Here is a 23,449-nt window from a genome sequence, read left to right as displayed (position 1 = left end):
ATTCCAAACTTGTATCATCCAAGTGGGCAGCAGCTTGTGTTCCAAAACTTCCAACAAACATGTAACTGTGTGAGAATTTCCAAATTGTTAGATTAACTTTTATTGTTTGAGACAAATCTTCTGCTACTGTGGTGATGGCAACCATGTGTACTCAAGTGTTAATGGTACTTTTAATGTATGAACAGTGTGATGCTAGGCTAACAGGGGCTTGCTGAACCAATGCATGCACCAATTCAATTCTGCCGCATATGGTCATGAACGTTAGTTTTGTACTCTGCTCATAAGTGGGAACATATCCCTTGCTATTACAGGAAGGGTAGTTATTAAAACATCAGAGATCAGTGTGCGATTTCTTATCTTTGTAGAAGGCGAAGGATAGAGAAAGTAATCGGATCCACCAGTTTTATAATGTTAAACGCTATGATAAACTCTGTTGTTCACAACCATAAATTAATAATTCATCCTGCCATCTACCGCTAATGATTGAAGTTCCTGCCCACCTCAACTATCGACAGTTTTCTGTCCCGTTTGTCGTAATTCCTTGTTAGATCACAGAATTATAGTGAAGAAGAAACAGGTATTTTCAACAATTTGCGGCATAAAATTCAGAGTTTTCTTGGAACAAACTGCACAGAAAATTATTCTGGCTCCGTTTGAATCGACGTGTTGGTGAAGTCGATTTATTCAGATCGATTTGTGCTTTTCTGTTTTATAAAGTGCATAGTAGATGACTCTCGTAATCTACGTCGGGTTGGACGCCATGTTTCTGCCCTGTTATTAAAGTTTATCCTAGTGTCATTAGATGGAAGCACTCTATCACTTGGGATTTCGATATATCGGAAGCAGTCTCCAAGGTGCTTGGATCGGGCGAAGCAGAACGCGGGTTGAGTGAGAAGAGTTGATGCTGTTTTTGTATACCAGGTTTTTGTTTTTGTTAGCTTTGTAGAAGCTTATTGCGCATTGTGAAAAATGAAGTTTCATCTAAAATCAAGACCCGTGTCAGAGTTAGGTGACCTTAAGCTGTTCCATCAACAGTGGCAGTGGAAGGTGATGTAACTGCTGATGTGTGGCAGTCTCGAAGGTAAGTCGTGTGAGGTTTTGAAATTATTGCCGTGAGATTGGCATGTTTGAAATCAGTGTTATACGTACGTGTGCTTTTTTTCCCTTCGTTATTGTATTAATTGTAATACAGCACGTTCGTTATATCCGTATATAGTGTGTTTACCACCGGTGCTTGTGATTGCTATCTTCCCCCCCATATCGGAATCACCTGGCATGCTTTGCCCCAGGGCTTTGAAACTCGTTTCTGCAGCTTACACCATAAACGAAGTAGCCTTCAATATTACACTACATTAATCTGGCTTATCACACTAAGTTCTGATACTAACATAAACATAACAAAAGTTGTTTTCATTTCCCGCGTACAGGTATGAATGCGCTTTGTTCCATCAGTGTAATATACATACACATTTTTATTCTGTGCAAGAGGAATGTTTTCTTGCAGTGTTGTTTAGTGGAAACAGTAGGCAACCTAGAAAATTTCAGGCACAACGAGAGCAGCAGTGAACAGTGTTCCCACTTTGCTTCTTAATGTTGACACGTGTCTGCACAACTTTCCCTCCCAAACGCCTCTTGTCAGCGCGATAATTCCATTGGCGTGTTAGGAGTACACATGTGTGAAGAATTGAATGGTCGGTCATGTGTAGTACCTACCGGTATGACATCATTTAGCATAACAAACTGAATGGATATTTCAAGTTCAGTATCATGGCCTGCCGTATCTGTCTCATTGTAAGAATTCCTTTTGAAGTGATTTGTTCTACACGTTTTGGCCTCATCGCTGTAATTAATGGACATAAAAATTTAGTGTTTATTGCTCAAGTTTCGTTCACGAATGTCGATTGTTCATAGTTCTCATTACGTAGGTTGTAAATTATATTACAATACATGTTTTTTATTTATAATTTATAATATTAGAGGTAATGTAAAATAGTGACATGAGTTCCCCAGCGATTCAAATTCGGCATAGGAAGTTGTCACCACCCTTCGCACAATGAAGACATGTGCGGGCGTAGAAATTAGTTCCACGTATTCTTAATTTCGACAGTAGATGAATTCTGTAGTGAACATTCATTTTGTGTTAACAGTTACGAACATAGAGACATATGACAGATTTAACACAGAGTCTGTATTAATTCAGATTGTTCCCAGAAGTGCGGGGTCTGCATTGTGTAATTTTGAATTCGAAGTTTTTGGTGCCCTCTATATAAACTACTTGAAAGCAAGTAGGGTCATACTATTTTAAGAGAACTAGCTGCTTTATTTCTTTTGTTTTCTTTTGCGTTGGCAGTAACTGTCAGCAAAAATAAATAAAAAAAAGTCGTAGGTCTCTGGAACGTCGGCGGTGGCTGGAATGCATTATTTTGTCCACACCTGACCTAGAACGGTGACTGCTTCTTACTTAATTTAACGACGCTGTGTGAGATGCTTAGGCTTAGAATTTTCAATACATGTGGCCTATTATTCCGGTTATATTTGAAATTGCTAAATCATATTTTAAGACATTTTCATGGGTTGGGGGGCTCAAGATTTTTCTTATATTCACATCAATAGATGAAACCACTTTTCTCTACTGAGGGCCCAACTGGCAGTGCATGTAATTCAGGGCCTTTCAGACCAAAGGCTCTGCAGTTCGTTTCATGACGGGAGAAGCAGGCGAGGAGGTTCCGAGCTTGGTATTGCATCCAGCAGGGTATAACATGAGCTTTAGTTCACAACTTTACAATTTTTTATTGAGCAGGAAACGAAAACGGTAGTCTCCGAAACGTCAGAGTGCTTTACTAGACTCTGAATTAATGGATAATTAAACTGGGTCCGGAGATCTTGTTACTGTCACCCCCCCCCCATAATTTTAAACCAACATTTTGAAAGCGTAATACTTGGGGCCGAAGGAATTGATTTTCAGATTTTTAAAGATAAAGCTGTACCAATGCCCAGTTAAGCACAACGACGTGAACACATGGAGGTGTAGCTCCACTCGTTAAATGGAGCTGAACACGGCGTGGAATGCTGATTTTTATTTAAACTACCATTACGATATTTGATGAATGAGACGTGCAAGTCATTTGGTTAAGATAATTTTAAGAATAATATATTTTTTGCCTAATAATTGTGACCTGCATGTGTGAACTTATAGATTTGTACTGTGAGGAACTTCGCTTATTCCCTTCCCATCAATCAAACCCATTTCTAAAGGAGAATGAATAATAATAATAAATTGTGCCTGGCGCTACACATCGATTGGAGCTGTAACCTTTTTGGTATACGTTTCTAAAATCATTAAGACGGGCCATCCAATGACCTTTCGCTTCACGGAGTAACAGAAAGGAATCCAATTTATCATGCTTGAAGGTAATGCCCGGCATTCGTCTGCAGAGACTACGGAAAAACACGGAATTCCTCGGTGAAAATAACCGTAACTTGACCGAAGATTCGAACCCCGCCCCTCCCGAATAGAAGTCAAGAGCCTTACCGCTACACCAACCTGTTCCATCTATATCGTTAATTTTATACATACATATCTACAAGCCGGAATGTTGTGGGTTCGATCCCCGATGAGGTCATTGTATTTTATAATTGCCCTAATCCTTCCAGCCGCATTATGGCCCAGGCGTCGACTCAGCCTCTAACAGAAATGAGTACCAGGAATGTTCTTGGGGGGTAAAGGGAGGCCGGCGCGTAGGGCTTACAACCTTACCGCCATCTGTGAGCAGACTGTAGAGAAAATGTGGGAGCCTCGACGTCTCACAACTGTATGGGCTTTCACGGCCTCTTACATGGATACCGTTACTTTTTTTACATCTGTTTTACAGCACTGTCAGTATCCGCACTATAGCGTCGAATGCGTTGAGTGATGAATTGGAATAAATTGGGAAGGAAGCGATCTCGGTCTAATCGAAGTTCTGTGCCGGCATTCTCTTACAGGGCCTGAGTAAAGCCACTGAAACCCTCATTCAGGATAGCCAGTGTCCCCTGTGTGGCACAGGGAGCAGGTATATGCTTCCCTGTAGCTCGAGACGCGAGTAAACAACCTTCCTTGGTCCTGGATAGCTGTATGTGGAGGGGAAGGTCGTGGGAATGCTTGGGGTAGGACCTGGATTTGAGCTATGCTTCGCTCGGAATGTCTGCGGAGTAAAAGACGCCGTAAAAGCGTGGTTCACAAGGAGCCGAGTATTCCGCAATGTGTGCTGCGTCTTAACATATTGTTACAATGTTGAGCGGTATCGTGTGTACCGTGCGAAATGTGTTTCCCGGCTTGTGAGCCAGTAGGAAGTCTGTTTCAGTACGCCTATTATCCCAATTAATTAGTGGCCAAGCTGGTTCGGATGGTTGTATTAAATTCTTATCCACGAAGAAACGCTATTATAATATACTGTACTATTATACTCCGTGGCCGGTCACGGTAGCCGAGCGGTCTAAGGCATGCAATGTCTTCGCTCCCTCGGAAGCCGGGATCATGGGTTCGAATCCCACTCAGGGCATGGATGTTTGTGTGCGTTTTTCTGTGTTTGTCTACGAGCTGATCACTCGCCCAAGGAGTCCTACCGAATGTGTAAGATCTAGTAAACCGAAGTGAAACGGAGAGTTTCATGGAGGTAGGCCTAGGCCCAAATTGGGGCTGTAGCGCCACAGAAAAAAAATATATATACGCCGTGGCTTTAGTCCGTAAGCGAACTATACCGACCGAGCGACCGCCGCTTATCCAGTACCTCCACCGTAGCCCTACGAGTCGTAGGAAGCGATATAGAGGGACCTCAGTGCCTCCGACGTTTCGGAGGAACGTATCACCTCCATTTTCAGAGTAGAAATCCCGCGAGAGATGAACCAGCGTGAGCATGTGGCTGCATATACCCTGAAGATGGAAGTGATACGTTTCTCCGAAACGTCGGTTAACATAATATCTACACGGCACATCCCAGAAGACGGCATTCTTCATAGTCGCCGCCGTGAAAACCTCAAATCTTACACTTTTCCTTTATTTCAACATTTTATAACATTTAATTCCATACTTAATTTCAGTTTTCGTCCATGATATGTATGCAGTGTCCGTCTTTTAGTGCACCCAATTTCACTTGTTATTTCACAACATGTTTCGGCACTATAGTGCCATCATCAGGTGGTCCATTTACGTTAATCTATTTGATTGCTTGCCATTATGTCATTGTAAAATTTAAAAAGTATGTTGTGAAATAACAAGTGAAATTGGGTGCACTAAAAGACGGCAACTGTATACATATCATGGACGAAAATCAGTGCAACAGGACGCTAAAATACAACATTAATTTCAGTTTTGTTTCAGGTGCTGTTTGCAACCCCCTGAAGGGAGTCAAGTTCCTTGTGCGGCCTCTGAAGACGTCATCGGCGTTTCTTAGAAGCTTAGTGAATGCGTGAAGGCTGCTGCGACTTCAGTGTAAACCCTTCGGCTGTCATAACATCTGGTTTATTCATTTCCTTGATCTTGCCGAGTGTATGGAAGTAATTTGGCGCAAGCGAAGTTGTTGTAAGGCAACATATGCTCCGCTCATTTCAGCACTGAAATCAGATTTAAATGTTTTCCTAGTACAGAATTCAGGGATGGGTTATAAGCGAGACCATGATACAGAATAGATTTGGGGGGAGGGGGGTTATGCGAAGTACCTGTGTTGGAATAGTCTTAAAACTGTTTCAGAGGTTATGATAGTTTTATCAAACTACCAGTTACCTTAAGATTTTCGTATTGGTGTCTTTTTTTTTAGGTCTGTGTTTAAAGATGCAAAAGGTGCACCTAACTTTATACAGGAAATTTAAAATAGTTCTCGCTTCATTACATACTGGATAACAAATATATGTGGATATTTGGTAAACTTAAAAATATCGAATAGAGGCCCCGTTCTTTTTAATTAATTCAAGAATTTGCCATTTTTCTAGAAGTAATTTTTTTCCTATAAGTGCCGTGATATCCATGGTACTCCTGTAAAGAATTATACACTCTTGTTTAACTACCTACATGGCTATGAATTCTAACGTGTTTTGTGCGCTAAGACTGATTATTTTGTATAGATTTCTATATCCGAAAGTGAAACTCCTGCATCAACCACACGAGTGACAAATGGACCATGAATTAATCACTTTTAATTCATTCTGTGCGTGACTTGCCGTCTGTTGCGTCAATTTAAGTCGCGGATTGAATTATGTGAACAGACTTTAATTTTCAGTTAAAAGTGTGTAATAAATGTGTGTGTGTGCGCGAGAGAAAGTCAATATGGTGTGAGCTAAGGTCTATTTTGTTGCATACTTGACTGCGAAGAAGGACCGTGTGAACAGTTGCGTTTTATTTCATCTAACTAAGCGGTGTTACCAGGCATGGGACGTCATAGAATTATCATCTCCGGTTTGTTCCAGAGGACCGCAACCCACCTGACAGCTGCACTGAGTGAGTATGCTCGTGTTACATGTGTTGTGTTTTGTTAAAGGACAGTTTGAGTGTCAACCCAGAGAGAGGCTAACCTTCAAATGGAAACTGAATATTAATACTACACAGTCCTCCAACAAAGAGAAGGTGAAGCAAGTGTTGGGTATACCTGGTCGATGTTGACGATTCTACTGGTCATTTAGGGACACACTGATCTTCAGTGTACCAACGACAACGTGAAAAATCGCTTCAAAATCACACTAATGTTTTCACCTTACATAGTACCCGCTTAACGGACATTGGGTAATTGCCTCACCTTCACTTTGTTAGAGGATAGTACAGGTTATTGAATTCAACGTTTGCTAAGCCTGTTTACCACCTAAACGCAAAGATATGTATGTCTGGGTTAGAAATTTAGATTTGGAGTCTGTAAGCATTAGTTAGCCGATCACAGTGGCCGCTCAAACACTGCGGTCGTGGGTTCGAATTCTACTCAAGGCATTTTATGTTTGTGTTAGGTAGCGGCTTTGCTACTAGCTGATCCCCCCCCCCCCCAAGGAGACCTACCGACGGTCTTGGATTAAGAAACTGAAGTAAAACGAAGCGTTTCACGGATGCCCCCAAATGGGAGCAACAGAAGAAAAAGTAGCATCACTCAGTATTTAGAAGCCCGAATGGGGTTAGCAAGAAGTGGCCGGTAATCGGAGAATCGCTCGAGAAGAAAATCTCTTTTAACAATTTAAAGAATTGTTAAAAGATACAAAAATGTTTTACTTTGATCATCTTCCGGGATCACAACGTTTTGGAAACTGAACCTGTTTCCATCCTTGGGTGAGGGGTGGGAGACACTCTGTTGGGTCCGCAGCAAAGATCTAACCTGATTCACTGGACCACCTGTGTCCTTATTACTACATCTATGTAAACACTTGAGACTGGGCTTTGTCAGTGGAAGATTTACGCATCCTTGTCTGTCTTAGTTTCACGTTTGTGCACCATTTATCGCTTGCTCACGCTGGTTCCTCGCTCGCGGATTTTTATACCCTGAAGACAGAGGCGATATGTTCCTCCGAAACTTCGGTTTACACAATATCAACACGGCGCCGCATCCCAGAAGACGACATTCTTCATAGTCACCGCCATGAAAACCTCAAATCTTACACAGCATTTTTCTTACTTCTGTCCGTATTATCGAGGGTTTACTCTGTCGTTTCTTACAGAGAAGTGAACTTTCTTTTGGAATGCCCTGTAAGGACAGGATTATAGTGAATGCAGAAAATCTGAGTAGAGTACAGCCGCCAGACAGAGAGAGGCGAGGCAATAAGCAAGGCTCACTCGTGTGTGCTTTTCCGTGGCTTATTTTGCGAAGCCGTGAGTCTGTATACTGACAACATCATAAAATAGCCGTAAGAAAGTATGGAGTTTTGATGATAGATGGATCATGAATTGGAAGGGATGTGGAAGGAAGCTGGGGCCTGGCCCAGTCGATGTACTATCCCGGCATATGTGGAAAATCACGAGACGACCTCAGTGAGGATAGTCGGTGTCCCAACCTAGAGTCGAACCCAGGGACTCCAGCGTTACCGTTACACGAACTTGCTCCGTCTCACGTCTACAGCGCAAGCTGAAAACATCGGCATGATTTTCTTATCATTGACATTGGTACACTGAAGTTTGATGTGCTCCGAAGTGAATATCAGGCGCTGGCCAGTTCTGTCGCGACATTTGTCACGCCTTCGTTGTAGCATAGTGACTACTGTCCTGCTACAGAGCCTGAAGGGCTTAACGGATACATGTGGGNGGGGGAGATTGGAAAGAATAAACAGAAGGCTCTGAGGAACTTGCAGTTGGATGGCGTGGAAAAGATTGGATCGAGTTTTCAAGGACAGAGAGGCCTAAGTACTGTCCAGTTCCACCCAGTGTTTTCACATTTAGGGACCGCCGGACGAGTAGCGCGGTAAAAAGGCAAAGTTGTTTCTGTGCTTAATTAATTAAGCACCACGCCACGAAGACGGGAATGCAGGTATAGCTCCACCATTCTTGACCTCGACACTAGGTGGAGATTAGTGGTCAGCTTCACGCCCCAGAGAAAGAGCCCCCGGTACCCATTGGAAAAGGGGCTGGGTGGGCCCCACAGCCGGTCTGGACGACGTGGAGAAGAAAAAATTATTGACCCTACCGGGACTGGGACTCTGACCCCTCGGCCGTCCAACCTGTAGCCAGTAGCTGTACCGACTGAGCTATCCCGCCTCCCCCTCCCCTTGAAATATAGCGACGGGGCTAGGGGCTGGACGGCCGGGGTTCGGTACCCGTCAGGAGTGAGATTTTTCTGTACCCCACGTCGTCCATACCGGCTCTGGGGCCCACTCAGCCCCTTTTCCAGTGGGTACCGAGCACGATTTCCTCGGCGGTAAAGCAACCGGAGCGTGAAGCCTACTTACATCTATCTAGCGCGGAAGCGAAGAATGGTGGATATGCACCTGCACTCCCCCATACGTCTTCATGGTATAGTGCTTAGTTAATTAAGCACAGGGACTGCTTCTGCTTCGCTTCATTTCCTTCGTGTCCCTTGCGTGATGCTGAAGGAAGAATACGAATTATGAAGCTCTTCTCCAAGTTGCGTGAAGTGGTAACACTTTTTGATTTGTTTTTAGGAAGTTTTAGGTTCGAATCTCGGACTAGACACTCCATTATCCTGAGTGAAGTGGTTTTCTTTAGTCCTTATAGGCAAGTGCCGAGATTCAGTCATTCATAAATGGCTCTACAGCCCTTTGTTGGGTCCTGGCCTCTTGTTCAGATTTGTAATCATTTCTCACAGACGGTAGGTCTCCTTGGATGAGTGATCAGCCCGCCGCAAGGCCGCGACCTACACGCAGGAGCACACGTACACAGACATCCATGCCTCGAGTGGGATTCGAACCCTCGATCCCAGCATTCGAGCGAGCGAAGATAGTTAATGCCTTAGACCGCGCCAAGTGCCGACATTGTACTACAAATATGGCCACAACCGCTTCCTCCCATATCCTTTCCAACACATTAAACTCCGTGGCCTGTAGTCTGCAAGCGAATTATACCGACCGAGCGTAGTCGCTTGTTAGTGCCAACTTTTGCGGATAGAGTGTCGGGTGGTCAGCGCAACGGATCCACACGGTCGTTAATTTCGGTTTTCTAGACCGGAGCCGCTGCTTTTCCGTTCAAGTAGCTCCTCAGTTATCCTCACGAGGCTGAGTGGAGCCCGTTCCAGACCCACTACTTCTCAGAAGTAGCGCCGGAAATGGAACCCGGGACCTCTGGATTTGTAGCCAAGAACTCTGACCACTAGACCACAGAGGCAGTCTTTTTCCAACACATTAGTAGGTAATTTTCCCGCAGTTCAACGCCATAGAAACAGCTAGTGGCAGCGTCGTTGAAGAAATCATGAGTAAATAAATTTTATTTGTTCGTTCTTGCCTGATTTTCTTTCGTTTTTTTTTTATCTGTGTCCCGATTTCATGTTCCCACTGCGTAATGAGGCAGAAATCAACGCGGAGTTGTGTTTTCTCAAGCGTCACTTATTGCTGGAATGATGACAGTGTTTCTCACCTCAACCGGCCCTTCGCAGTCGAACAGCAGGCTGTTTGGCACGAGGGGGGGGGGAGTGCCCAATGCAAACACATTACCAGTCAGGACATCTGAACTTGAATCACGTGTCTGACTGTCACTACCTTATGTTCCACGCGACAGTGGTCCACGTATGCACGTCTTCAAGCAAATAGTAAAATGCAGGATTTGAGCTTCTGACAGCGGTGGTTATGCTGGGATGTAACGCCGTCTGGTCTCTTGAAAGGCAAGTGACGTTTCCGAGTATCATATCACTTCCATCTTCAGGTTTAAAGACAGCTAAGTAAGAAACCAACGTGAAGAAAGTGGCAAGGAGAGCTTGCGTAATGTTACTGGGAAACGTCGGTTGACTTTCAACGGACTACACGGCGTTAGATCCCAGAACGTAGAACTCTTCAGTGAAAAGTAGATCATAAACAAAGCAAAATACCCCCTTCCCCCCGCTAATTTCTTGAAACGGTGGTAGTCGCTCAGATAGTCAAGAAGTTCCCGAACTTTTTCGGAGATGTGAAAATTCATTTCCGTGTTCGGAAAGAGCGGTTATTAGGCTCTCCTGAGCCAGTTCAGTCTGTCTCCCCCCGTAATACCCCGTTTTCGTAATATTCATTTTAACAGAGATTACACCAAGAGCTTTCATACTGTGGCATATTTGCTCGAATCAAGAACTGTGAAGCCAGAGAGAGCCGTTGCTAGGGAACGGCTCTGAAACGACGTTCGTTTCTAGACAGTGCCCGCGAAACAAACAACGGAACGTCTGTTGCTAGGCAGCAGATTCATAATAAGCAACAATTGAACAACAACGGAGAAACGGCGTTTTCTGTGCAGTCCGAGCCCAGATATTATACCCGAGACGGTATGGAGCAACCAGTTGAGTGCTCAGTGAAAGTCAGGTTGTGAAGAGAAGGCCAGAAGGTTGGTGTGAAATGGCCTACAGCCTGGGAGTTAGTTGAAAGTCGTTCTGTAAAGAGAAGATTTTGTGTGAGCTGTAATTACAGTGAGATTTGGAGTGTAACTCAGTGAGACTGTATAATTACTGTGTGAAAATCCGTTTCCAGTAAACGGCTAGTGGACACTGTGATAGACTGAAGACGCTAGTCTATATGTCAGTGATCTGTAAAGTGTAGTCACGAGTCATGTTTATATAACTGGTCAGTTATAGTCACTCATATACATAACAATATATTTTGGAATCCGGCGACATCTTTATACCTACGGAGGAGGGAATGGGGTGTGTTCATATTTCTGGGGGTAAAAGCTGTCCCTGTGCTTAATTAACTAAGCACTACGCTATGAAGGCGTATGGGGAGTGGTTTTATAGATCCACGTATTCGTGTCTTCGGAACTGGTTGGAGGTGAGTGGTAAGCTTCACGCCCTGGGCACTTTACCCCCGAGAAAAGAGCCCCCGTTACCCATTGGATAGGAGGCTGGGTGGGCCCCAGAACCGGTCCGGACGACATAGAGAAGAGAAAATGCTTTACCCTACCGGGACTCGAACTCCGACCCCTCGGCAGTCCAGCCCATAGGTAGTCTCTATACCGATTGCGCTATCCCGGTCCCTATTCCTGGAGGCAGAGATAAGATAAAGGAGCTTAGCAGGATTGGTATTGACTAATACACGTATATGAATTTGGTATCGTGCATGATAGGAAAGGAAAGGTAATGTTACCTCTGGAGGATCACGTCAGCCGTACCTAGCGGAATATGATTACTGGAGGAGAGAAAAAGAATATCTGATTTCGGATAGATAGAAATAGCTCCTTTAACTTTGAAATCCCAGTGGGCGCTACATAATAAAACCCTGCATTCTGCCCACAGAGTGTATCTGTGTTCCGTATGGTTCTCTCGATAAACAGCGACTGTTTCCCCCAACAGCATTAACCGGTTGGGCTTTGTAGCAGTGACGAAATGTTTCCTGTGAGGTATGGACTGGATAATATATATTATTTACGTAGAAGAAGGGCTTTGTTGTGAGCGGAGGAGAGTTTAAGCTGCCGCTCAACTCCTTCCTCTGCTCATAACAAAGTACACACCCTAAACCTTTGCCCCTTTAGCTTCATAAAGCTGCCACAAAAGTGCCTCTACCAGAAGGACGAACGGGCACTGCCTGAGAACCTTCAAAACCAGAAAGTGTTTCTATCTGCCCTCCCGCCAGCCCCATAAATGTAGTGTCTGTCCCTCACTCTCGCAGTCTTACTATTTTAAAGGCTGAACTTCAGAAGAGTTTTATCCTCTGGGATATAACGTCCATTGAAAGTCAACTGACGTTTCGGAGGAACATATCGCGTCGATCTTCAGGGTAGAAGTATAAGCCAAGCAGGAAATCCACGTGAAACAGGCAGTAGGCAGTTTTCTAAGTCGCAGTTCGGTGTGTCTCGTGTGTCTGTCAGGACAGGTGTGCAATGTCTTGCTTATCGGGGGCTGAAGGAGATATTGGCAGTAGTGTTCATTGTGAGCTGTGTAAACGTTCTGGAGTGTGCTTCTGCATGGTTTTGAAATAGTAACATCTGGCATGAAATCGCGCAAAGAACCACTTCGAACATTAAACTGCAGGCTGTTCCAAAATGCGAAGTGAGACCGGGATTTTCTTGTACAGAAAGCAAGAATTTATTGGTGTCACTCGAGTACGGGTCATACGAAGGATTTAGTAGCTCAGGCAGTTATTCGCCGGCTTCCTACCGCGGCGGCCCGGGTTCGATTCCAGGTCATGCAAGATTTCTGTTCGACAGAGTAGCACTGGGGCAGGTTTTCTTCGAGTATTTCTGTTTCCCCAGCTAATTCTCATTCAAGCGATTTCTCCACATCTGGCATCCGGGGCTGGTACAATAAGCCAAATAGTGGCCGACGTACCAAGTGGACTCGGTCTCACCACGCCCCGTCCCACGGAACGTGAGTAATGGCCTTGGTACCAAGTGTTTTCGTTGCTGACGTCACGGTTCGGTGCATTCCTTTTGGTTGAGGCAGGCAGGTCGTTACGTACTCAAGGACCTCAAGGAAGCCGAAAGAAGATTCATTGCCGTGTTTACAAAGCCGGCTGCCCGCCAACCTCCGTCAGGTGCTGAGGTTGAGAATGGTGGAGCTATACCCCAACTCCCGTATGTCTTCATGGCATATTGCTTATATAATTATGTCAATAGATAAATGTACCTTTATTAGATAACACAAACTACATAATGAGCAGCTTCATAACTTGTACTCTTCGCCGAGTATAATTAGAATGATCAAGTCAAGGAGGATGAGATGGGCAAGAAATGTAGCCCGAATGGGAATAAGAGGAATGCATATAGGATATTGGTGGGAAAGCCAGAAAGAAGGATACCCCTAGGAAGACCAAGACGTACGTAGGAAGATAATATTAAAATGGATGCATGGACTAGATTGATCTGGCTCAGGATAGACCAGTGGGAGAGGTCTTGTGAACATGGTAATGAACCTTCGGGTTCCATAAAATGTTGGAAAGTTCCTGAGTAGCTGCACAACTGGGGGCTTCTCAAGAAGGGCTCAGCTCCATGGAGTTGGTTACGTAACATAGCCGTTAACCCCTTGACGCATGTAGAGAAAGAAGAAGGAATAGTAGAATAGTGGGCGAAAAGGGAAAGTCATGGAGAAGTGACAGAAATTTTATTGGGTGGGGAAAAAAAGCTTAATCCCATCGCGGTATTTTTAGGCTTCGCCCTCGTCATGATAAGGGTAGTTTGAAAACGAGGCCGTTACAGTTATTAGAAGCAGTGGCTTGAGGCATTGGCCATGGGATTTACGTGTAGATTCTCCACAGTAATGGTGAATTGGATTGTTTGAAAATATAATTTGGTGGTCTTTACAGCACAGGGGTTTAATACGAGAAGGCTGATTTATTCTGAGCAATATTAAGGGATGTAGTTCGTACTTCACAGGAAACGTGCGCCGTCTCCGTTGTAAATAGACCGTTAGGGAAATAATCGCCGTTTATTCTGAGAATCATTTAAGTTATAAATACACTATGCCGGCAGGTGCACATTTTCTGAAAATTAAAACAGGTTTTGCATATCATAACCGTCGTGTTTTTAAAGGGGTAAGAGGTCAGGTTTACGCATATCGGAACGTTTCTTTTGAAACTCACTGCAATATGAAGATTTCAATAGGTATGTGGACTTACTTCCTCCCCCCCCTCCCCTGTGTGTTGGCACAGAGATGAGACGAATCCATTCCATTTTGGCCTTCTGCCCGCCAGCCACTGAGTGCTTGTGCACTCAAACACGTAACAAGTTCCCCATTTTCTGTCTCGCTTCTCCTACTTTCTCTCTCTCTCTGGTATGCAATATTAAAGCTACATTTCGTTGCCTCGGTAACGGGACACGGAGGGTGTTAGGCCTTGTAGTGGCCTTATTAGACCTAATCTGTTTAATTTTTGTAACGACAGTGTTTCATTAGGTTTGCATGTCACCAGAGGGCCCAGATATGCTGCGCAATGGGTTGACGTACGGGGGTAATTTGTTCATAACGACCAACTATCTAAGTAACTGTGTCAGTCCCCGGCTTCTACAGGCCCGATCTAAGTTAGTATGGGAATTGTTGTGGATAACACAGCACTAGCTGGAGCCGCAATAGCTCAGTCGATATAGTGACTATACTGCGGACTGTGTGACCAGTGAATAGGGGGTATATTTTTGGCGAAGGTAAAGGAGTCTCTGCTCTACAGCGTCCAGACTGTCTCTTGGACCTGCCCAGCCTCATATAAAATTGATACCAGGGATTATTTTCCCCTGCTGAGGCGTGTTTGATGCTATAAGTCTGCCTCCACTCCCCAATACATCTTGATGGCGTGATGCACGGACTAGTGATAACGCTGTAGAAGTGATTGGTTCGAATCTCGGCCAGAAACATTATCGTGACCGAGATGTTTCGTTTTTTCATTCAACCATTTCGAGCTAATGCGGGGATCCTACCTGAAATCACGTCAGGACGGCTTCCATCCACGGCCCTTCCAGTTCATTATTCACCATTCGGCGCCATACAGTCACGAGGTAAAGACAGCGGCGTACTGAAACTCACAGAAAATAATTAAGTACTTATATAAGTTTTCTTTTATATTTAATGAGGCACTAGAGCCAGAGACATCTGTCAGCAACTCGAACGTTAAATGATTTCGACTGGAATGTGACTCTGTCAGTTACCGCAGCCACGTTAAGATATCGCGTTGTAGAGTGACTACAGACGGGGTTTGGTTTGGTAATTGGAATTATTGAACTCTTAAGGCGGTATCGCACTAGGATGCCATGGCAGCGACACCAACAGCGATGCCATGTCGTCCAGCTGCCAGAATACACGCACGGACGTCAATGGACTGGCCTCACACTGTCATGTGATGTTGCTATGGTCTTTGCCTTCGTGGCAGCGATGCCAGCAGCATTAGCTCTTGGCATCTTGGTTGGCAGCGCTGCCAGCAGCATTAGCACTTGGCATCTTGTTTGGCAGCGCTGCCAGCATCATTAGCACTTGGTATTTTGGTTGGCAGCGATAGCACTTGGAATTTTGGTTGGCAGCGATAGCACTTGGCATTTTGGTTGGCAGCGCTGCCAGCGGCATTTATTTACTTACTCATGGAGCTGAGCCCTGTTGTCTGGTATTGCATTAATCAAATCGGTTAACAGTATTTTGTGGTATGTTTCCTCCAGGAAGAAGTGTCGGTAATCACGTACGTCCCTTTTGTTCGCTTCAGTAGGCTCGTGGGCATGTTATTTCAATATAAGGCAGATAACAACACATTGTGGCAATTAGGAAGTCACCTATCTATTTCGCAGATAGAATTCTTCCGTCTAGAGTCAACACTTATCCCTCCAATTCATTATCTGAGTCCTGCTTCCGTACAGCAGTTTTGATGCTGACATGGCGTGACGTGTCAGTAACGTATTCGTCTGCAGTTTTGTTTGTGCTCATATACGGAAGTTAAATTTGGTATCGCCGTGCAGAAGGCAGACAGAGATGAAAGGTGTGTGAGGGCAAAGTGACTACAGTCCATTCGCGGAGACGAGAGAGTCCTCGTAAACAAATGCACGCGGTGTCTCCTTCGCTCTTTGAATTAAATCATGCAGCGATCACGTGATGCGTGTTTCGTTGCAGGGGCGTCCAAAGTTCACTCTTCAGTCTGAATGCAGGTTAACGTGCGTCCGAATGCAGTGAGTACACTGAGTAACTGCGCGCTTTGTCCACTCCTTGCTGTCAGCTGTGGCGACGCGGGGCTTGCTTTCGTCTCCGCGAATGGACTATAGGAGAATCTGCGGTCACAGGAAAGCGCACGAGGCTAGACTGGCGGAGATGCATAATTGCAAACTTTATACGTGTGCATTTCGTATTCCACTCTTGCAGAACTGTGTTCTAAGTTTTTATTTCCTTGTCTTATGGGGTTACCTGTTGCTTCACTAATACGGATCACCTCCCCCCCACCCCCCAAAAATTATTCCGGATTCGCGAGGGTTTACTGTACTAATATTTTCTAATGACGCAAAGTTGAATTGCCTTTTCGTGGAAGATTTATTGATACGTGTATAAGTAGTGCTGATGAAAATAAATATCACTGTAGAGCCTTTATTAAAAACTATAAAAGGACGTTTATTCATGGATAGAAGACTCAGAAGTTGTACTTGTTTCTGAACGTAATGATGCAGGTCTGAAGAAACTGCCAAGTTTTGTCCGAACATAAAAGTGACACATCTGTCTACCTAAACACCACCACGTGTTTTTAAAGTACGTACTCAACTGTGAACAGCATTTTTCATATTTGGATCCGGATTAGCGGGGGTTTACTGTGTCACATTTCTGTTGCCATTTATCAACATAAAATTAAAAGGTGCAATTTTTTCCATGTGCTTAATTTAACACAGCGCCATGAAGGCGTATAGGGGGGTGTAGGTCTAGTTAGTTAGTTAGTTATTAGAGAGGGTGGGTTTCCCCATGCACTTAGTCCTGTCTTGGTCCATTGTGCTTCCCTGTATGATAGTCTACCAGTCTATATATCCTACCGGTACTGGTGCTTACCATCAGTCCCGCCCAGCCAGCGAGACCGGCTCTACTAGCTGAGAGGTATCTATAATGCTTTCCCCATCTACCAGAGATATTAGAGACTACTGTTGGGCGGGAAACGTCCGTAATTTTGGCTCAGTGGCCTCTTTTACGTGCCGTAAAGCTGCGACACGGGACCCACGGCTTAAAGTCCCTCCCGGAGGACTTGTTCCCTGAATTTTTCCTCCCTTAAAAATTCGACGACCTCCGCCGGGCGTTTGAACCCGCGTATGAGTCATGAGGTGGGAACGTTACCTCTAGACAGACTACGGAGGCCGCTGGGTGTAGGTCTAACTCCATGTATTGTTGACCTCGCCTCTGCATGGAAATCAGTGGTCAGCTTCACTCCCTAGGGAAAAACCCCAGGTACCAATTGGATAGGAGGCCTGATGGGCCCTAGTCTGTCTGGGACATAGCGGCTGGGCGAGCGAATTTTGTCCTTTTCGGGAAGTGAATAGGTAGCTATCGAGTAGCCGCAGATGTTGAGAAAACTGGCGGAAGGAGGACACCAACTTTCATGACAGGAAGAGATGGAAACCTGCTTTCCCATGCGACTTCTTGTGTCCTTTAGTCACGCAGACAAGCGGCGTTTGTTTGAATCTTATAAACTCTTCACAGCAAACACTAAGTTCGCGTTGTTTTGATTGTTGTTTGTAGTATAGGGGTTGTTTTCATGTCTAATTCATATCGAGGATGGTAGTATTGATCTTTCTGTGTCCTTTCTGACCAGCTGAACTATATATCCCACCGGCCGATGACGGGCGAGAGAAAAATGGAAAAATACTTCTGACCTTTCTCTTCTGTAAGTGGCAACGCATCAGGCCTGTGAACTGTGTGAATTGGAACCTCAGAGTGAGTCAGTTGCTAGAAGTTGGCTGGAAGGAATGTCCTCGTACAGCACACGCCAAATAAAATGAAACATCGTTTTTCTAGTAACACCGGAAAGTCTATATTTCACTACACCTCACCTAACCAGAGAATTAACACTGCAGAGAACCTTCACGGCTGGCTTCAGTCCTTTTGCGGTTCTTCCAGTCTTGGCAGTCCTCCACTTTTTGATACGTCAGTTGATTCATCGTTGTCTTCAAGTACAAGTTCAACAGCGCCTTCGGTTATGTCTTCTTGCTCATAATAAAGTTGATAGCGTAGTCAGTATATCGACTGCCTACGGGCTGGACGATGAGATGGATTTTTCTCAATTTACCTAATCCTTCCAGCCGCACTATGGCCCTGGATTCGACTCAGTCTCTAACAGAAATGAGTACCAGGAATCTTCCTGGGGCGTAAAGGGCGGCCGGCGCGTAAGGCTGACAACCTCACCGCCATCTGTGAGCCGATTGTCTACAAAAAATGCGGGAGCCTCTACATCTCAACCCTATGGGCCTCCACGGACTGTTACAGGATACCTTTACTTTACTTTATGGGCTGGACAACCGAGGGGTCGGAGTTCGAGTCTCGGTAGGGTCAAGAATTTTCTTTTCTCCACGTTGTCCAGACTGGCTCAGGGGCCCACCCAGCCTCCTATCCATTGAATACTGGGGGCTGTTTCCCCGGGGGTAAACCAGCCGAAGCCTGAAGCTGACCACTCACCCCCAGCTAGTGCCCAGATCAAGAAAATGTGGCTCTATGCATCCACTCCCCCATACGCCTTCCAGTTAAACACAGGGACAGCTTTCCACAGGCTGCCATTCTCGTCCAGTTTCTTCGGATTTCTCGCAACGGAATTGCGTGTTCTCTAGTTTTTAGAATACCAGACGATGGACAGAGTCCGAAACCCCAGTAATTCTGAGTGTTATACACCATCACCAGAACCCTCAATAATCTGAGTTAAATTGGACTTACATCGGATGGTACGGTGGAAGTATCAACATACTATCTCCTTTGTCTGCTAAAATCTGACCAGCATTTTTGCTTTAGCTTATGTTATTTGTGACCGCCTCTGTGGTCTAGTGGTCAGAGTTCCTAGCTACAGATCCAGAGGTCAGAGTTCGATTCCGGGCGCTGCCAGATTTTCTGAGAATTAGTGTGTCTGGAACGGGGTCCACTCAGCCTCGTGATGAAAACTGAGGAGCGATTTCGAGGAAATAGCGGCTCCGGTCTAGAAAACCGAAATTAGCGGCCGTTGAGATTCGTTGCGCTGACCACGCGACGCCCTCTATCCGCTAAAGTTGGCACTAACTTCGCCGACAAGCGGCGGTCGCTCGGTCGGTATAGTTTGCTTGAGAACTACAGGCCACGGAGTTTGTTTTTGTTTTGTTTGCAATAAAGGTAGATCTTCTTGCGGCATGAACAATGACAAGTCTTTCTCCTTTTGATGACGACGCTCTACAAACAAATCATTGTTATCAGACCGGTATGGCTGCCATGAATATAATTGTCTTCGAATTTAATTGGGCTTCCTTCGGCTTTGTGCAGTCTGAGTGAAGACAGGTAGAATGCGCTCATACACCGTTATGTCGTGCCTTTCATTCAGATTCCTTTATGTTTCTTAGTCGACTCAGCCTCTAACAGAAATGAGTACAAAGAATCTTCTTGGGGGCAAATGGCCGCCGGTGTAATCTCACCGCCATCTGTGAGCCGATTGTCTAGAAGAATGTGGGAGCCTCGATGTCTCACAACCCCTTTTACCCCTCTGTCCTAGTCCTCTTCCTGAAGCCGAGGTCAGTAACATTTGTTCTGAGGCATGACCAACTTCCTGCAGAATCAGAGTTTTACAAGTAATTTAGCAATTGCTGGAACAGTCCCCTCCTGTCCCTGCAAGCTGTGGATGGTGTGCTTGAGGGACTCGTTTAGCGAACTTTTCTGTTTGAGTTGTGTTCTTTGCCAGTCCTGCCATGTGAAGTGCCTTGCTCTTTCAGAATATTTCTGACGGTCCTCTCAAACACTCGGGTAGCTTCTGCAATTTCTCGTATTTCTTTTAAGGATATTGGCGAAGTCGCTATATGTTGCCTCTCTTTAATACAGGAAAGTCACAGGACAATAAAACTTGGCTTCGTACTGCTGTAGCGAAACCGACTGTACTGAGCGGTAAACTTAAGTGTTCTTCCCCCTCCCCCTTTATATGTCCATCAGTCGGTGGCCCGCACGCTGGGCGCTTTCAACCAGGTAAAGGTAAAAGGTAAAGCTATCCCTGTAACAGGCCGTGGAGGTCCACAGGGCTTTGAGACGTCGAGGGTCCCGCATTTTCTCTAGACAATCGGCTCACAGATGGCGGTGAGGCTCTCAGCCTTACACGCCGGCCGCCCTTTACCCCCAAGAATATTCCTGGTACTCATTTCTGTTAGAGGCTGAGTCGACTCCAGGGCCACGGCTGGAAGGATTAGGTCAATTGAAATATCCAGGGTGATCTTTTATATATTATTCTCGTCAGAGAGGATGTTACATAGGGACTATTACCGCAAGGGTCCAGATGAACAAAAATATATATCAGGTCGTGAGTCTGAAGGGGCTTGACGCCAAGACTGATTGGTGGTAAACCGTAAGTCGTAAAGTAACTCTGACTTTGAGCTTAGTCAGTTGACAGTCAGGCGATTAAGAGAAGACTAGGAAGTTGGTATGAAATATCCGCGAGCTAGTTGCAAGAGTGCCCAGTTGAGAGTCCGGCTGTGAAGAGAAGACTTTATATGTGTGTAATTCAGTGAGACTTATAGTTGCTCTGTTAAAATCCGTTGCCAGGAAACGACTAGTGAAGACCATAATAGACTGAGGACAGCAGTCTGTGTGTGTCAGTGATCTGTAAAGTGTAGTCACGAGTCACGAGTATATGAGCTGTCAATAAATCGAGTTACCAATCCGAAACCCCGTCTACAGTCACTCAACGTGACAGTATGTTTATGATTTATTAACCTCACTATGTTGTGTGTCTGTACGTGTATCCCCCCCCCACCCCAAAAAAATTTTGAATGCCTGAACCAGTCTTTATGAAGCACGGTGTATAGATCATGCCATCTGCGCCCATCTCAAAGGCTACTTCATTTCTCCCTCCCGTCAGTTTGTGTCTGTATCTCTCCTGTCGTTGCTAGGCAACGGAAAGGTAAAAACGTTACCTCGGCAACGAATACACGTAACAGATTTATTCGACGCCGTCATATATGCGGTCCGTGTCATGCCAGAGGAAAGTAAGCGATCGTTTCTTCCCAGAAGTGCATTTCACATAACGCAGTTGTGAATGCTTTATTACCTGTTGCCCTGAAGCCCAAAGCTAAATGCGAATAGAGCGCTGTCGCCGTATTAATATTTAGCATTAGGACCCTAATCTCGCTAATTTGGTAGCTTGGGGACCCCAAAAGGGGGCAGTTTTCCCTCATACGAGCAGAGTAATATTGGACCCTAGCTGCTCCTACTGTTATTATCACACAACTTGCCCGTGTGCGTAGGAGTAATGTTTCAGCGTCTATTAGCAGATGCTGAGAGAAATTAATGGAGTGAGGACAAGGACGTGAGGTGGTCATTATCGCTGCTCGAACTACGTACCTACCTACCAGTGGCTCTGCAATCCTTTTGTTGGACCTTGACCACTTTTTCAGTTTTTTATTACTGTACACTGTCGGTAGGACTCCTTGGACGGGGGATCAGCCCGTCGCAAGGTCGCCTACCTACCCACAGAATAAACACACACAGTCATTCATGCCTTGAGTTGGATTCGAACCCACGATCCCAGCGTTCTAGCCAGGACTGTAATGGCCTCGCTGTTCAAATTGACTGGGTAAAGCCTTTTCTTCGAAACAACATGGGAACTTGATACACTCCCATCTGCAACATAATTCTTTTATAGGCAGCGGAGGAGCAGATGCGACATATTTTGATTGTCCATGTAACCGACTGTACTGTGACATTGTCGCCCTTCATATGACCGTATAGTAACTGTTAATTGTACCCTCTCCTGACTTTGCCCGTTACAGAGCATGCGTGGCCCCTTTTGCAACTACAGCACATGCTTATAGATGAGACTGCCTTGATACTATGCACCGAACATGACGCTGGTTCAGTTCAGAATGAAATGAACAAAATACGCACCGTGCCGGGGGAGAACTGTAAATAGAAATAAAATATTGGTCGGAAAAGTTCAAAGGAAGGGGTCACACCAAATAACCCCGGTATATTCTGAAAAATAGAAATAGGCCCTCGAGGTTACCTTGCTGTCTGTGTGTTTGTCTATTCTTCCTTGTCGTTACTAGGCAACGGCTCTGTAAAAACACGTTCCCACGGCGAGAAGAATTATTGGACCCGTCAAGCGACTCTGCTCCTATCGCAAACTGTGCATTTGTGGTCGTGGTGAAGTGCTGAGAACCTGGAAGTATCTCGCCCAACACTGCAAATATTAACTTTTCAAGAATAAACCTTTACCTTGTGTTCGTATTTGGTTGGTTTGTTGATCAGGGGAAGATTTTACGGCACGTTCACACATTTGCATTAACATCAAGGCGAGGCATTTGGGCCTGGCATTTCCGCTGCATCGAGAACTGGATGTAACACGAAGTTCCTTGCGCCGGCGCAGTTCAGACTTCCTGCCATGCAGCTGTGGTAAAGAAGTTGCCGCATGAGAGCGGGGTTAGTTTTGATGTACTGCTATTGTCGGAGTCTGATACCTCAGGCTATTGAAGTTAATGACCCGTTTATTTTAACGGCGACGTATTTACTGTAAGAGCTATTGCACTTCGATTGAAATGATGGAATTACTATGCAGTTAAAACAAATGAAGGTGGAAGTGGTCGTAGCCTGTTGCAAGTTATTATCCCGGCATTCTTGATGGACGGAGTCTTCTCAGCTTCACCGAATACTCATATCATTCCGTTCTAAATAACCGCTACAGATGATGCAGCATGGTAACATAACTAATATTCGTTGCCTACATACATTAAAATTAAACTCCGTAGCTTGAGTCCTCAAGCGAACTATACCGACGGAGCGACCGCCGCTTTCGGCGACGTTAGTGCTAACTTCTGCGGATAGAGGGTGTCGCGTGGTCAGCGCAACGAACCCCCACAGCTGTTAATTTCGGTTTTCTAGACCAGCTTACGTACACGAGTCTAAAAACATAAGACCTATAAAATTGAAACAGGGTTGTTAAATAACGTAAGAACAACTGTCACGTTCTCACTGCAGGAATAATGTTTTGGTCGAGATTGGATTTTCTGACGGCGTTGGAAATCGAGGGTATAGTCTTTGGGATTTGTTCTACCCTGAAGATGGAGGCAGCAGGTTCCTCGGAAACGTTGGTACCACACCACGCGGCTTCATATCCCAGCAGTGTCGGTACTGATATTTATGACCATGTGATTGTTTATAGTTTTGTAATCGGTAGGTCCTGTGTTCGGTACTGGACCCAGAAATCTGTCAAGTATCTTATTTTCACCTGACGCTTT

General features: G+C 45.1%; 1 protein-coding gene across 3 annotated transcripts in view; it reads left to right on the top strand.

The window, feature by feature from the left end:
- The first annotated feature begins 840 nt into the window (after positions 1-840).
- LOC111871062 (phosphatidylcholine:ceramide cholinephosphotransferase 2) overlaps positions 841-23,449 on the top strand; it is a 151,409-nt gene continuing 128,800 nt past the window's right edge. For 2 of the 3 annotated variants that reach the window (XM_023863820.2, XM_033754089.1), the window contains exons 1-2: positions 841-1,081; positions 5,360-6,472. The gene's annotated coding sequence lies outside the window, so the exon portion shown is untranslated. Of the gene's footprint in view, positions 1,082-5,348; positions 6,473-23,449 lie in introns of all 3 variants that reach the window. The other variant, XM_023863821.2, reaches the window with a different exon arrangement.

Source organism: Cryptotermes secundus, unplaced genomic scaffold, assembly GCF_002891405.2.
Source record: "Cryptotermes secundus unplaced genomic scaffold, Csec_1.0 scaffold73, whole genome shotgun sequence".
Lineage (NCBI taxonomy): Eukaryota > Metazoa > Arthropoda > Insecta > Blattodea > Kalotermitidae > Cryptotermes > Cryptotermes secundus.
Note: the sequence above shows the minus strand (reverse complement) of the source record. Positions and strands in the feature narration are given on the sequence as shown.